Source organism: Lutra lutra, chromosome 9, assembly GCF_902655055.1.
Source record: "Lutra lutra chromosome 9, mLutLut1.2, whole genome shotgun sequence".
Taxonomy (NCBI): Eukaryota; Metazoa; Chordata; class Mammalia; order Carnivora; family Mustelidae; genus Lutra; species Lutra lutra.
Window position 1 is genome coordinate 108,620,710 of NC_062286.1, and position 14,192 is coordinate 108,634,901.

At 39.7% G+C, this 14,192-nt stretch overlaps 1 protein-coding gene across 3 annotated transcripts in view; it reads left to right on the forward strand.

The window, feature by feature from the left end:
* The window catches only part of PAK5 (p21 (RAC1) activated kinase 5), a 295,759-nt gene that overhangs the window by 117,176 nt on the left and 164,391 nt on the right, over window positions 1–14,192 (forward strand). For all 3 annotated transcript variants that reach the window (XM_047746869.1, XM_047746867.1, XM_047746868.1), the window contains one exon: window positions 5,622–5,769. The gene's annotated coding sequence lies outside the window, so the exon portion shown is untranslated. The remainder of the gene's footprint in view (window positions 1–5,621; window positions 5,770–14,192) is intronic.

Below are 14,192 nucleotides of genomic sequence, written 5' to 3' on the forward strand. Positions count from 1 at the left end.
GTCCTTAGCATGTTCCTGGGTTTTGTTGCCTGTTCAATGCTGATGATAATAGAGAAGTAATTTCTTTCTCATCCAAATTCATGGAACCCATAAATCCTATCTAAATGATCCCAAGAACTTGAAGTGAAGACCCCCCCCCCCCACTTAAGAACTCCCTGCTTTAAATAGGGGAGTGGTTATAAACACAGAACTCCATGGTGGCCCCTTTTCTCTGTGTCTATCTCCCCACTATTTCCCCATGTCATCATCTTGCTCAGGAAATCTAAGCTCCGCAGCATCAGCTCAGACGGGCAGATTGACTGAGGTGGAAGCTAGAGACCCTTCATAATTCCAAAGATGTTATCACCAACTTTTGAGCTGTTACCTTTTCTGTTTCCTGTATCAGATTAATGTTTATATCATTCAAACACCTAGGATTTAAAATAACTCTTCTAATGGTGTAGAGCGCTTCAGAGTATCTAAAGGTCTTATCCGTACACCCTCTCATTTAACCCTCTGAAAGTTGCGTGACAGAGCATCTCATGACCAGGAGTATGAGATAAGGAAGCCCAGATACAGACTCATTTAGTCAATCAAGTTTGAAAAGCAAGTAATCATTCGTGGAACTAGAACTTGGGGGCATTTTGCAAATAAAAAGTCAAAGTACAAGTACCTTTTCTATTCAACTAGAAAACCAATATATTCCAATATATCCAAACTTAATTGTTTGGTTGTTAGCATAAAGAATGGTTGATCCTGGTTGTGGGTATTATGGAGGGCACGTATTGCATGGAGCATTGGGTGTGGTGCATAAACAATGAATTCTGGAACACTGAAAAGAAATTAAAATAAAAATTAAAAAAAAAAAAAGAAAAAGGAAAAGAATGGTTACTCCTTAAAATAAAAGCCAACACGCAAACTGGTCTTGCAGATGAAAGGAGGATTAACATAAGAATACTACCTACAGTTCAGCCCTAAAAAGCACAATCCTTCCATTGTCTCTGGGGAAATGTTGCGTAGATAGAGGCCAGACTTTCAAACTGGATAATTTCCTTTAGGAAAAGATGAGATTGGTTTTAGAAAGTCGAGCTTCATTATTCCCTGAAAAGAAAAACAAAATAGTGCACAATTCATATTAGAGGAAATCCAAAGAGAGGAACAGTTCCGTAAACTCCCTAGAAGTTTCCCTAGAGAGGATTCAGTGCACTTGACAAGTACATAAGTAATTACTGAAAAAAAAAGGCAGTTCCATATGTCACAGTTATCTTGGTTTGAATGCAAGAAAATCTGTTTTTCCGTGGATGAGGTTTTCTTCTCCCCCAAAGTTATGTATTCAGAGTTGTAGTGTTTCTATTTGTTCTTTGCTCCCAGGGAGCAGAACACACCTTATTCCAACAGTGAAGGGAGAGGAAGGACTGCTGAGCTCTGGCTATGAATATTTTATTATATAGAGAGACAGAGATCATAGAGGGGCAGATGAGTAGCAGAAAACAAATGTGATGTTGTTTGCAAGTCCTCAGAAGAGGTTTATATTAAACTGTCTCTGCCCGCTTGTTTTTCCCTTGGCTTTTATACTGTCAAACCTGGCAATGAAACCCTTTTGTGTATCTAAGGGTTCTCCTATTAGATGAGCAGTGCTACATCTAGTTGAAAGTATAGAATTATCCCTGTTATCAAGTATACACAAAGAAAAAGCTATTATCAAATGACACAGTGATGAAGATAAATTTTCAAGAACGATGATCCATATTAGTTTGGTTTTGGAAAGCTGTTATCCTAGCTAAAAAAAAAAATAAATAAATAAAATAAAGGTTAAAAAATAAATTATAGGTTTTCTCCACACAATCCAATTTATTTCTCTCCTCTTATCTCAATGTCTCAGCATTGTTGTAAGATTTTGACCTGATGGTATTTAGCATCTTTCATGATTTCATAATCCATTGGACTTTATTTGCTCAAAACTCACTATTTAATGAGGACAAGGTCATAGTCTATTCTCTTTAAGAGAATGAAAACAAAGTCTTGTTTTTTTAACATAAGAGTCATATGACCACATATGGCCACATATCAGACCTGCCACTCATATTTAAATTTCTGGGTACAAGGAGAAATTATCGGATAAAAGGGTGAATAATGCAACAGACATTCTAGGATTGCAGGGCTGAGGGGTCTCATTTTGTTCTGGGTCTAAACCACCTGAAATTGTTACAGAACCTGGACTGGGTCCTGATGGAAGAACCAAGTGGCTCTTGGAGACCTTGGAGGTTTAGAAGTTTAATTACTTGGTACTTTTGGTGTGTGTAGGAAACAGAGTAGTGAGAAGAAACCAGAAGAACCCCAGGGAAGGGGCTGGGACTCCTTTGCTGACTCAGTAGGCCATCTTAGAACACAGATTTTCCTTATCAAAATGATCTGCATAAGTTCTCTCCTTCTTGAATGAGAGGGAAAAACAAGTGTGCAGGGAATAGGAGCATTTGTACTAATAAAATTGATGGCAAAACTTTGTTCTAGTTTACATAAGATAGAAACTTAGGTTTTTTTTTTTTTTTTTTTTTTTTTCCAGTAATTGGCCAGGAGCCCAATAATACCTCTATCTCTGAGTCAGGTGCCATTGGGAGCAGAGTTTTTTTGTTTGAGCTCATGGTCAAGGAACCCAATATGGAGAGGCCATATTGAGTCAGTGAAATGAATCTAGGAATCTCTGAAAATGAAATGTACAAAATGGCATAGACTTGTGGGTAAAAAAGTTACGCTTCTTTGGGTCCATCTCTATAACAGACACACATATAGAGATGCTTATTTTGCTGGGAGGAAAAAGTATGGGTAAACTAGAACTTGGGTTTGTTTTGTTTTGTTTCTTGGGTTTTTTGTTATATTTTACAAATTATTCACAGGTGACAGGTCACTGATTTTTGGTTTTAAGAGCTATATTCTGTTGTCTGAAATGCTTCTTGGGTTGCTTTTATACTTAGTAAAAACCAGAACTAACATTCTTTACTCTTCACTATTGGCCAGGTACTTTACATAGGACATTTTCACTTTATCTTGAGAACCCCTCTGTATTATGGAAAATTGTGTCCATCCCCACTTTTCAGATGAATGGATAAACTTGAGGAATGACAAATCGGCCCTAACTGTGCAGCTACTACAAGTTGAAGCCAAGTCTATTGGTTTCAGAGTCAACCCCTTCCTCTTGAAGTTTGGAAATAGTAAATTTATTGATTTTTTTAAAAGATTTTATTTATTTATTTGAGAGAGAGAGAATGAGAGAGAGAGAATATGAGAAGGGGGAAGGTCAGAGGGAGAAGCAGACTCCCCGCCAAGCAGGGAGCCTGATGTGGGACTCGGTCCCAGGACTCCAGGATCATGACCTGAGCCGAAGGCAGTCGCTTAAGCAACTGAGCCACCCAGGTGCCCTGGAGATAGTAAACTTAATTGGCATCAGTACCTCATAATGTACCTCATGTATATTATCAGGTTCAGAGTAGTGTAGCTGTTAACTGAATATAGTCAACTGAGACTTCAGATTGCTTTTTCTAGGTCAACAGTGGTAATATGGCTTTAGGGATATATATAGATAAAGGTTTCTAAGCAGCATGTTTAAAGACAAAAAATTGAGAGGAGAGTTTTAGTGATGATTTAAGCACATTAAATTTATGACATCCAATTTTAAAAATTAATTTGGTTATTTGTATAATAAATAGACAACTAAAAACAAAGCTAATTATAAAATAAACTTAAAGTTTAAAATTTAAAACAAAAATATTGGGTAATTGTATAGAAAATGTAATATGATAGTACTAATAAAGTGTAAAAATAAGATGTATTTATTTTGTTTTACTTTTCTGGATCAAGTTATTTCTGTTATAAAATATATTGAATTATTGTTATGTGAGAGGCCCATATGGCTGTATCAGTCATGAAACTGCATTTCCTGACAAGGTGACTTATCTTCTGCTACTCTGAAATATATGAAGAGTATCTCACAAGACTTTAAAACAAAGTTATGTCTACTTATGTTTTAGCTGATTTTGAACTCAATTAAAAACCTGTTAAAACAACAGAAGCATACAAGAAACTGGGCTTTCAGAACCATCTAAGATTTTCTGTTACCTATCCAAGACATGCATTTTTTAGCAAGTTCTGATTTTAGCAATGGTAGTTGGAAACATAAGGCATGCTTTTAAGATGACGATTTTATCTGCAAATTACCTCCCATGAAATACAAATAAATCAAATTTAAATTTAACCAGTTTTAAAATATTAAGAAGTAAACTTAATGGGAAGAGCCTTACAACAGCTTTAAAACATAAATCTCTGTCCATTAAGAAGACTTAAACACTTTTTTAAGGTACAGAAAAGTAGATACTTAAAGTATGATACCTCCACTTATTATGTCATAAAGTACTGGCATTTTTACAGAAAATACAAGTATACTAAGTATGTATACTGTGTACCTACAGTTAACTGATGCATGTAATGAAATAAAAGCAGGTATTTCTTATTATTCAAGGAGAAAAATGGAGCTGTCTTCTGGAAACGGTTTGGGTTGTCCCATAATGGATAGGGTAGACTGTCAACCTATAATTATTTTCAGGGACGTTTTCTTTGAACTTGTCGGAAAATTGGATGAGCAATGATTAATATCAGGAAAGAGAAAAGAACTAGGACCTGAGATTTGTCCTTTTAATAAGATAGGAGAGAGTAACTGCTTTTAAGTTTGGATCTTTCATGAAGCATAGGAAATCTGTATTTAGTCCCTTCCTACCCAGTTGATGGGATTTGCCTATTTGCTCATTTAAATGGCAGAGCTTGTGCTGGACCATAAGCAAGGCTAGGAACTTACAGATCTACAGCCAATGTATAGATAGGCAATCTTCATGATTCGTGGATTTTGTATGTGCAAAATCACCATCTCATGTGTGTTTGCATTTCTGTGGTTTTGCTGGTGGTTTTGCTGTTTGAAATGGTCCCCGAGCAGAGTGCTGAGGTTCTGTTTCGTATTTCTCAGTGTGAAGTGCCTTGAGGAAAAAATACATGTCCTTGGCAATCTTCATTCAGGTGTGAGTTCTGGTGTTATTGGCTAAGTTGAAAGTTAATGAATCAAATACACACACACACACACACACACACATACACATCATATATATGTATATATATATATATGATGTGTCTTTAAACAGAAACACACATAAAGAAACACACATAAAACTCTAAAACAAGGTTATGGGTTCAGCATTCGCTAATTTGGTGTTTGCGGCTACTGTCTAGAATGTGTCTACTGCAAATGATGGGAATTGACTGTATGAATTTCTAGAGGTGGTCTTGGCCCCAGAGAATCAGGAACCAAGGGCACAGTTCCTGCGTCCATAGGCTCACTCCTTATTGAAGAGTTGGACTCACAGCGGACCAGGGTGGGACAGTGCTATGAGAGATGCAGGCAAGGTGCTTGGGGAGCCTAACATGGCTGGGGGGATCCAGGTAATAACAGGTCAGGAGCTGCATGCCTGCGGGAATGACTGAAACAGTAGAGAAAGGATGTGCAGCATGTAGAGGAATGTGAAGTAAGTGAGGTTGTTTATTTTTAAACGGAGCATAATGTTGGTGGGTTTCTGACGCATGTTGCTACCATGTTGTTACAGAAATATACTGTGGCAAAATGCTTCCACCTCTTGCCAAAATGAACACTGAAGAAAAATGAAGAGCACTGAAGAACTCTAACAAAAAGTTGCAGGACAGAAATAGCCAAACTCCTCTGGAGTCTGATTCATCCACAGCCATCAAAAAAAGGTAGGGAATGAATTATGTTACAGTTTTGCTTTTTTAAATTTTATTTTATATAATGCACACACACACACACACACACACACTTGCACACATGCACACACACACAGTGGAATACTATTCAGCCATAAAAGGGGGAGTCTTGTCATTTGAGGCAACAGAGATGGACCTTGAGAGCGTTATGCCAAGTGAAATAAGTCACACATGGAGAAAGACGAATACCGTATGAACTTACTTATTTGTGGAATCAGTTAACACAAATTTTTTTTTTTTTAAATCTGAGCTAAAAGTTACAAAAAGTACATTGCAGGTGGCTAGAGGTGGGTTGGAGGATGGGGAATCAGTGGAATGGTGAAGGTGACCAAAAGATACAAACTTCCAGTTGTAAAATAAGTCATGGGGATGTAATGTGCAACACAGTGACCATAGTTAACCAATATTGTATTGTGTATTTGAAAGTTGCTACGAGAATAGATCTTAAAAGTTTTCTTCACACACACACACACACACACACAAAATTAACATGTGAGATGCTGGATGTTAACAACTTACTGTGGTGGTCATTTTGCAGTATATAAAAATATCAAATCAGGTTGTACAACACAGACAAATGATATATGTCAAGTATATCACAATAAAAAATATGTAGTAGTGCCTGGGTGGCTCAGTCAGCTAAGCATCTGTCTTTGGCTCAGGTCATGATCCCAGGGTCCTGGGATCTGGGCGAGGTCTGCATTGGGCTCCCAGCTCAGAGGAGTGTCTGCTTGTCCCTCTCCCTCTCCCCCAACCCTGCCCACTCACTCTCACTCACTCTCTCAAATAAAATCTTTTTTTTTTTTAAGATTTTTTATTTATTTGACAGAGAGAAATCACAAGTAAGCAGAGAGGCAGGCAGAGAGAGAGGAGGAAGCAGGCTCCCCGCTGAGCAGAGAGCCCGATGTGGGGCTCGAACCCAGGACCTGGGATCATGACCTGAGCCGAAGGCAGCGGCTTAACCCACTGAGCCACCCAGGCGCCCCTCAAATAAAATCTTTTAAAGAAAGTAAAAACTGTGCTCGCTTCGGCAGCACATATACTAAAGAAAGTAAAAACTATGTAATAGTAAAAAAGCAGAGGAGAACATTTATTAAACATCTATTCATTGGGTGGCTTCTCCATGTTAGCAAACCATTCTAGACCTTAGGGATGCAGTAGGAAACAGAGAAGGCAAGGGTATGGTCCTGAAGGAATTGACATTCTGGCTGGAGGAAATAAGTCAATATGTGCTTGGGAAACTGGTAGCTGTTAATAGAGTTTGCAAACACAGTAAACAAGGTAAAAAGATGCAGCGTGACTGAAAAGCTACTTTAGTTTGGGTATCAGAGAAGACCACTCAGAGAATCTTGGCTTGAGACTTGGATGATGGAAAAGACCCAGCTGAGATAAAACCTTGGCGTGTGCCATAAATCAGGATCTAGACAGATACTTTCAAAGCTTGGGAAGCAGATCTGCATTGCTTGGAGAGGGGATTTGGAGAAGCATTGTGTAGGAGATGAAGTTGGAGCCCCTTTCAGACAAAGAAAAGTATCTGGATTTTTCTCCACTGAAGATAGAAGTTATTGGAGAGTTATTAGCAAGGGAGTGAGTTTATTTTGTAGTTTAAAAAGGCCTTTCTGGTATGTTTAGCAAAGGGATAGGGGCTCTGTAATAGTGGAAAACAGAGTGCCATTGCCTAGGCAAGAGATAATTGGCTTAGGGACATGACATTGGGGATAAATGGATTTAAAATATATTTGGGGTCTGCTTCAGGTAGATTAAACTAGATGACCACCAGTGCTATGAATCCCCAGACGTAACTCTAAGTTCCATATGAAGGATATGCTGTTCTTTTGTATTTTAATATACACTCATCCAGTGTTACTTTTTGTATTATAGTTTCAAAAAGTAGCTTAGGATATGTTTGTTTGTAGCCTGGTTCTGAAACTCAGAGGAGGCTAATGTCAGGTAGTGAAAAAGAAAGAAAATTCCGTTCTGAAAGCTCAGGTTTTCTAGACAGGTCATCTCCTAACATTTGGAGACATGACCCTTCCAGATTCTTGTGCAACTTCTCTCTGGTTCCAGCAGGGTTCCTGACATCTGAGAACATTGTTACTCCCATCACAGAGAGGTTACCCATATGACAGGTGCCCTTCTAGATAAGAAACCTATGCGTTTTTTAAGGACTGGTGGCTTAAGTCCCTTAAGCATGACTTCAAGACTAGAACTTCATACTGGATTCCTCCTAGTTGGAACACTGAAGCAATAACTAAAATACACCTTAAAATTGATGTTCCAAGAAGACAAGAATATGAGAATTTGAGCAATGTTTGCCAGAGAATCGAAAGCTCTCCGTGAGGGCTTAATGTCTTGACCCAAGTGAGCATGTACAAAGCCACAGAGGAGGGGAAGAGAGGGCAAAGAATTGTGCATTGACCTTGCCAGGCAGGTCCAAGATTTCAAGAAGCCAGCAGCCACTGTTAGAGCATAGACCAACCTCACACCCTGGGTTCGGAAGACTTTTTGTGATAATTCAGTCAAACTGTGTTTTAAGAGCTTCAGCAAGGTACACAGCACTGCTTTCCAGTACTTACCACTTTCTGGAAGGGTTTTTAAATTGGGTGCTGTGAGAACCCTTCCTTTCTTTACCCCCAAACCCTTCTCAAAAGCCTTTTATTGTCAGAAAACAGGCCGGGTAGATTACACATATACAGCTGTAATAAAACAAAGGAAAGGGTATAGCAGGAGAAAGCAAGCACAGCAAGCCTTGGAGGGGACCAAGACTTCTAGGTGTGGCTCTCAGGGCCTTTTCTACATCACACTTGATGCCCTTCATCTTCAGATCATGAACCACCAAGATACACGTGTGACACCATGGTCTCAGGGAAACCAAGTATCAGGCTTACCTAGGAAATTTTATAACCCACGGCCCAGGGAGTTTAAAGCAGGCTTTGTGAACAGGTCAACAGGTGTAAACCATCAGTCCGTCAGTTTCCATAAGCAGCATGGACAGGCTGGTACAGTATGCCTTGGTGGGGAGTTTCAGACTTCTAACTGCATGTTATAAATCACTAGCTATTACATGTCACTTCTGTCTTGGCCAGGAATCAATACCATGGTTCCACATGCCCTTTGGCATAAGCATGGAACTACCCAAGATCGATTGTAAGTTAACCCCATCCTGATGTACTCAGAGAATGGAACCATGATGAAAATATCCAAGAAAACCTAAAGGTAGTATACCACATTCTGTGATTGGTCTTGTCATCCACTGGATCAGATACAACTCTTTGATTAGTTGGAGACATCTTTACAAGGCTAGGCTTCCAAATGGAATCAAAGTTCCTGAACAAGTAACTGTATGCAGAAGCAATAAGGATACAATAAAACAGAAAGATTAGTAGTTGATTTAGGTTGATTTCTCTGGAATCAAATAGTGGGACAAAAAGTTTGGATACTGGTGTTTATTGGAAAGTGATGGCAGTATACCTTTATAGGGAAATGAGGTTGTGGGGTGGGGAAGAGAAAGAAAACAGAAAAATACCTTATTATTACTGTGACCAAGAGGAGTATGATCCCATTGGGCAATTCTGGGCTGCAATATAGAATATAAACTTGGATTTATCCTAACCAAGGACAAGGCAATCAGCCACCTTTTCCCATCTGCCTTGATGGAAGACTGCTCCCCTGGATAGAAGTGAAGGATGTTAATTCCCTGGCATCTGTGGCCTGCCATAGATGTGGGCCAAGAGGACTCCAGCAGCCAGAGGAAGCCTCAGGCAAAGACCCCAGGTGTTTGCCATTGGAAGTGGCCATTAGATCAGCATGCACAGATGAAGTCAAGAGGGTATGATGGAGTACTGAGAGTTACTGCTCTAAGAAGTGACAACAGGGATGCTCATGATCATATTAGTAGAGCTGTCATTTATCAAATACTGTAATACTTGAAGCCATGCGCTATAATAAATGCATTACATTTTATCATTTAATTCTCATTTGTTGAACAGAGAGTTGTCACTTACTATCAGGTGGAGGGGAGGGGAAATAGGTATTTTATCACCATAATCCTGCAGCATATATATTTTTTATGGTTTTCCATGTATAGATGACCAGATAAGGTTGAGCAAGGTAACCAAATTCTCAGGAGTAATACATATAGGAAATAGAGCCAGGATTCAGATTCTGATTTGCCTCCAAAACCACCTCTCAGGCATTGCTGTAGTCCTTAATTAACTAATTAATTATTTTTCAGATACCTGTTTATTTGAAAGTTGGCAGGAACCATTTAGATTTGGGGATACCAAAAAATTGCCCATGTTCTCAAGGAGATCCGGAAGAGAAAGACCAGAAGACATGGCATGTAATAAGAGCCTTATGGAAGTGTGTTACTGTTATTAAGTAGGATGAAGAAAGAAGGTATCAGTTGTTTCTGTGTAACGAGTAGTCCCACGACTTAGTGGCTGAACACAAGTATGTATTATTGCTGCCCAAGTCTGTGGATGAGTTAAAAAGTTCTTCTGATGTGGGCCAGGTTTAGCTGGTTTGAAGTGGGTTCACTCATTGATCTGCGTTCAGCTAACATTAGCCGGGGACTGGCTAGACTAAGAGGCTTTCCCTCACACACCTGGTAACTGAGTGAATGTAGCTGAATCAATTCAGTTCTTCAGTGGCTAGCCTGGGCTTATTCCTATGGTGGCCGAGGTGGGTTGGAGAGTGAATGAAAGTGTGTAAGACTTCTGAGGCTGAGGCTCAGAACAGTCACTTCCACTGCATTATATATGTCAAAGCAGCCATAAGACCAGCCCTGATGTAGAAGTAGACTCCACCTCTTGGTAAGAGGAACTTCAGGGTCACATGGCAAAAGGGCACTGAGACAGGAAGGGGAGATCTACCAAGAAAAGAAACATCTGGATTAAAGCTTACAGGGTAAGTAGGTTTTCCTCAGCCAGATAAAGCAGGAAGGAAATTTGAGGCAAGGCATGTAGTATGTTTTCAGAGACACCCAGTGTCCCATAATGAAGACATACAGTGCTGAGGGCAGGAGGCAAGCACCAGGAGAGAGAGCAACATTAAGGACTAGAGAGAGGTAGGGAAATGTAGCAGAATTCAAGCAAAGAAAAGTTAATTTGTAGGAAGAATAAGGTTTAAGAAAGAAAAAATGTTAAGCAAATGGGAAGACGAGCAAAGTCAGGTTAATGAGTGGATGGGTGGCTGTCCGGGTTGCTGTAGCAATAGGGTTAACAGTATTATAAGATTTCTCTTGGGAAGTGATTGGTAAGATTGATACTCATTTCAAAAAGGAAGGGGGAGGAAGGAAATACGTTGATTGGCACTTGGAGAGAGAGGTGAGTTTGAGGGAGATCCTGGTTGCAAGAACAGTTGTATGCATGATTCAGCGTATGCAACTTGTGGCTTCAGAGAGGTCAGGTGATAATGTAGATTACACGATGGAAACTCTTTCTGTGGTGCACCTCCCATACCCACAAAACAAAGGGTCCCCCAAATAAAAGATCTTGGATTATAGTCTGAAACCAAAATATCAAAGCTCCAGAGCCTCATGAGGACAAGTTTCTTGAATAGGTCTCTGATGCAGCTGACACCAGGGATGTATTTAGAAAGAGATGTGTCCGTGTATGTTTCCACTGGGATGTGTGTGTGAAATGGTAATTTTCAGTTCATGGGTATTTCGTTTTGAAACTGGATTGTGTAAATTAAACAGAAGCCTTATTTTACTGTTTTCCTAAGTGACTTCTAGTTCTCTTGGGTCTGTGTTTCGATGTGGTGCTCTTCTAAGCCACCAGGCACAGCACCTTGTAGCATGAGACTTAACATGCTGATACCAGATCGCATCACCAGCTCCTTGGAGGCAGGATGGGAACTAGACTCTGGAAGTAAATGCTGGCCAGACCCCTGAATGGAGAACCCAGGGCCCAAATACCCACCTTTGTTGGCTTGGGGAACATATTCCATTTTTCTCGTCTAGCAGATATATTGGTGATTCTTTGCTACCTATTTCTAAAAAGTAAGATAAGGATTATATTTTTCAGAAAAGGTAAAATAAACAAAAAATAACATAGCCAAAGACAAATTAATATAGTTAAAGCTGACAGTGAAGACACAAAATCCAGTGAACAGTCTCTGGGGACCTAATTATTATTAATTTTTCTCTGAGGTAGCAGAGTGTTTCCCCATTCCATCTCCCCACCTACCCTCCAGAGTTTACAGTTGTACCTTGTACCACTGTCCTAAATTCACATCTACCATTTACCATTATTTTGCTTAAAAAAAAAAAAATAGGTCCAAACATGAGTATATTCCTAGGTAATGTTATTAATTTTTGCTTCCTTTTGAGCTTAATAGTAATGATAATGATTTTATACTCAGTCTAAAGATTCGCTCATTTCCTCACACATATTTCTAAGATACATCTGCATCGTTACATGTAACTATAGCTCATTTTCACAGCTAAATAATGTGACATCGTGTGAACATATCTTCTTCTGTAGATTGGCATTTCTGTTTCCATTTTTGCATTTTCAGCTATGACCAAGGATACTACAATCATTTTTTATGTGTCTCCTAGCGTGTGTGTAAGTTTTTCAGGGATATCTACATAGAAGTGAGTTACTAGAACACATGATATAGGAAACCACCCACCCCAGCTTGCCTCAAACTGTGTGGTTCCTCAGGATGCAGGATTTTCAGGTCTAAAACCAGGAAAAATACCAGGCAAATGGAAATGAGTGGTCACCTCAAATGTGTACATGTTCAACTTTACAACATAATACTACACTCTTTCCTAGAGAGTTGGTAGCAGTTTCTCCTTCCAACCAGCCATAAATGAGAATCACCTTGAGACTTCCTCCCTATGCTTGGTATTCTTGATATCTTAATTTTTGCTGATCAGTTAAGTGTGAGATGGTATCTTACCGTGATTTGAGTTCTCGCATTACTAACAGGGTTTGGTATCTTTTCGTGTTTTGTTCCCCATTTGTGTTTTCTCTTCTGTGAAATGTCTTCCATATCTTTTGTCTTTTTCTGCTGGGTGATTTTGTTAAATATGTCTCATACACTTCTTTGGGTTCTCTTGGCTTTACCATCACCTAGAATAGGGTTTATCAACAGAAGCACTAATGACATTTTGGACTGAACAATTGTTGTAAGGAACCTCGTGTACATTATAGTATATTTAGCATTATGCTTGACCCCTACCCACTAGATGACAGCTATGACAACAACAACAACAAAAATCTCTACACACACACACACACACACACACACACACACATATCTCATCAGATGTCACCCTGGGGAACAAAATTATACCTAGTGGACAACCACTGACCTAGATCTTAGCAACTGGCTCCTGGGAGAGAGAAGAGGAATCAAGGCAGATAAATTCCCTAATCATTTGTCTCCTCATCTGATTGCCTCTTCTAGGACATATGTCCTTGTACCACATTTTTAAAGGTGTTCCATGTTACTTTGCAGATGCCCTTGTCTGGGCTACTGGCTGTGCTCCTTCATGGTTCATGGTCATGTAGTGGCCAGAACCGTAACCTATTACCTTAGCTTCCTATCTTTCCCGGACCTGCTTCTGTTCTCTTCTTTCTCCTGCCTGGGGATTGCATGCTCCAATGAAATCTTTAGCACTTAATGCTTGTCTCAGGTCCATTTCCCAGGGAAACTAAGTTAAAATAAGTAGTTTTAGAAAGGGATACTCTGTGGATAGGATTTTGGAATTGGATTACTCATTGAAAGCAATGAGGACCACATCTTTCTGTGGCAAATTGGAATGAAAACAGACCCTGGTGTGCTGCAGCATCACAATCATTTAAGCTTTCGCATGTAGTAAATTGAGGTAAGACTTACATGGAGGGTCAGGTGTCGGGATACTTAGCAGCTGCAACATACAGTAACTAGTAGGGCAGCGATGGGTACACAGATTGTGCAGCAGGGTGACTACTTTGGACATGGCAAGAAGGGAATGCTAGGCTGAGGATGGTTAATTGCCAACTTAATACATGCTCTGAGAGTTGGAGGGTATACATGGCAGCTGTACAGAAGAATTCTCACTGGCTATTGCAGGGCAGAGTCTGATAAAATTTGGGCCTGGGGTCTGACTGTAAGGTTGGCAGAGCTTTCAAAAGAGACCACACAGCTTTGTAGGATTTGCTGTTTCAAACTCAGGGCTCTAGCATGGAGGCTGAGAAAGGATGGGTCATCAGGTTGATGAGCTTGACAGCCTTGAATTCCTAAATCCCCCTAAACCATCCTGGAAGACAGGAGCAATCCCTTCTCCCTTGACAAAGAACAGCCTCACTCACCTGATGGCTGTGCCCGGATTTTCCTTGAAGGAGGTGCCTCCTAAGACTATTCTCATTCTCCTTAAGATATATCTCAGTCACTCTTCA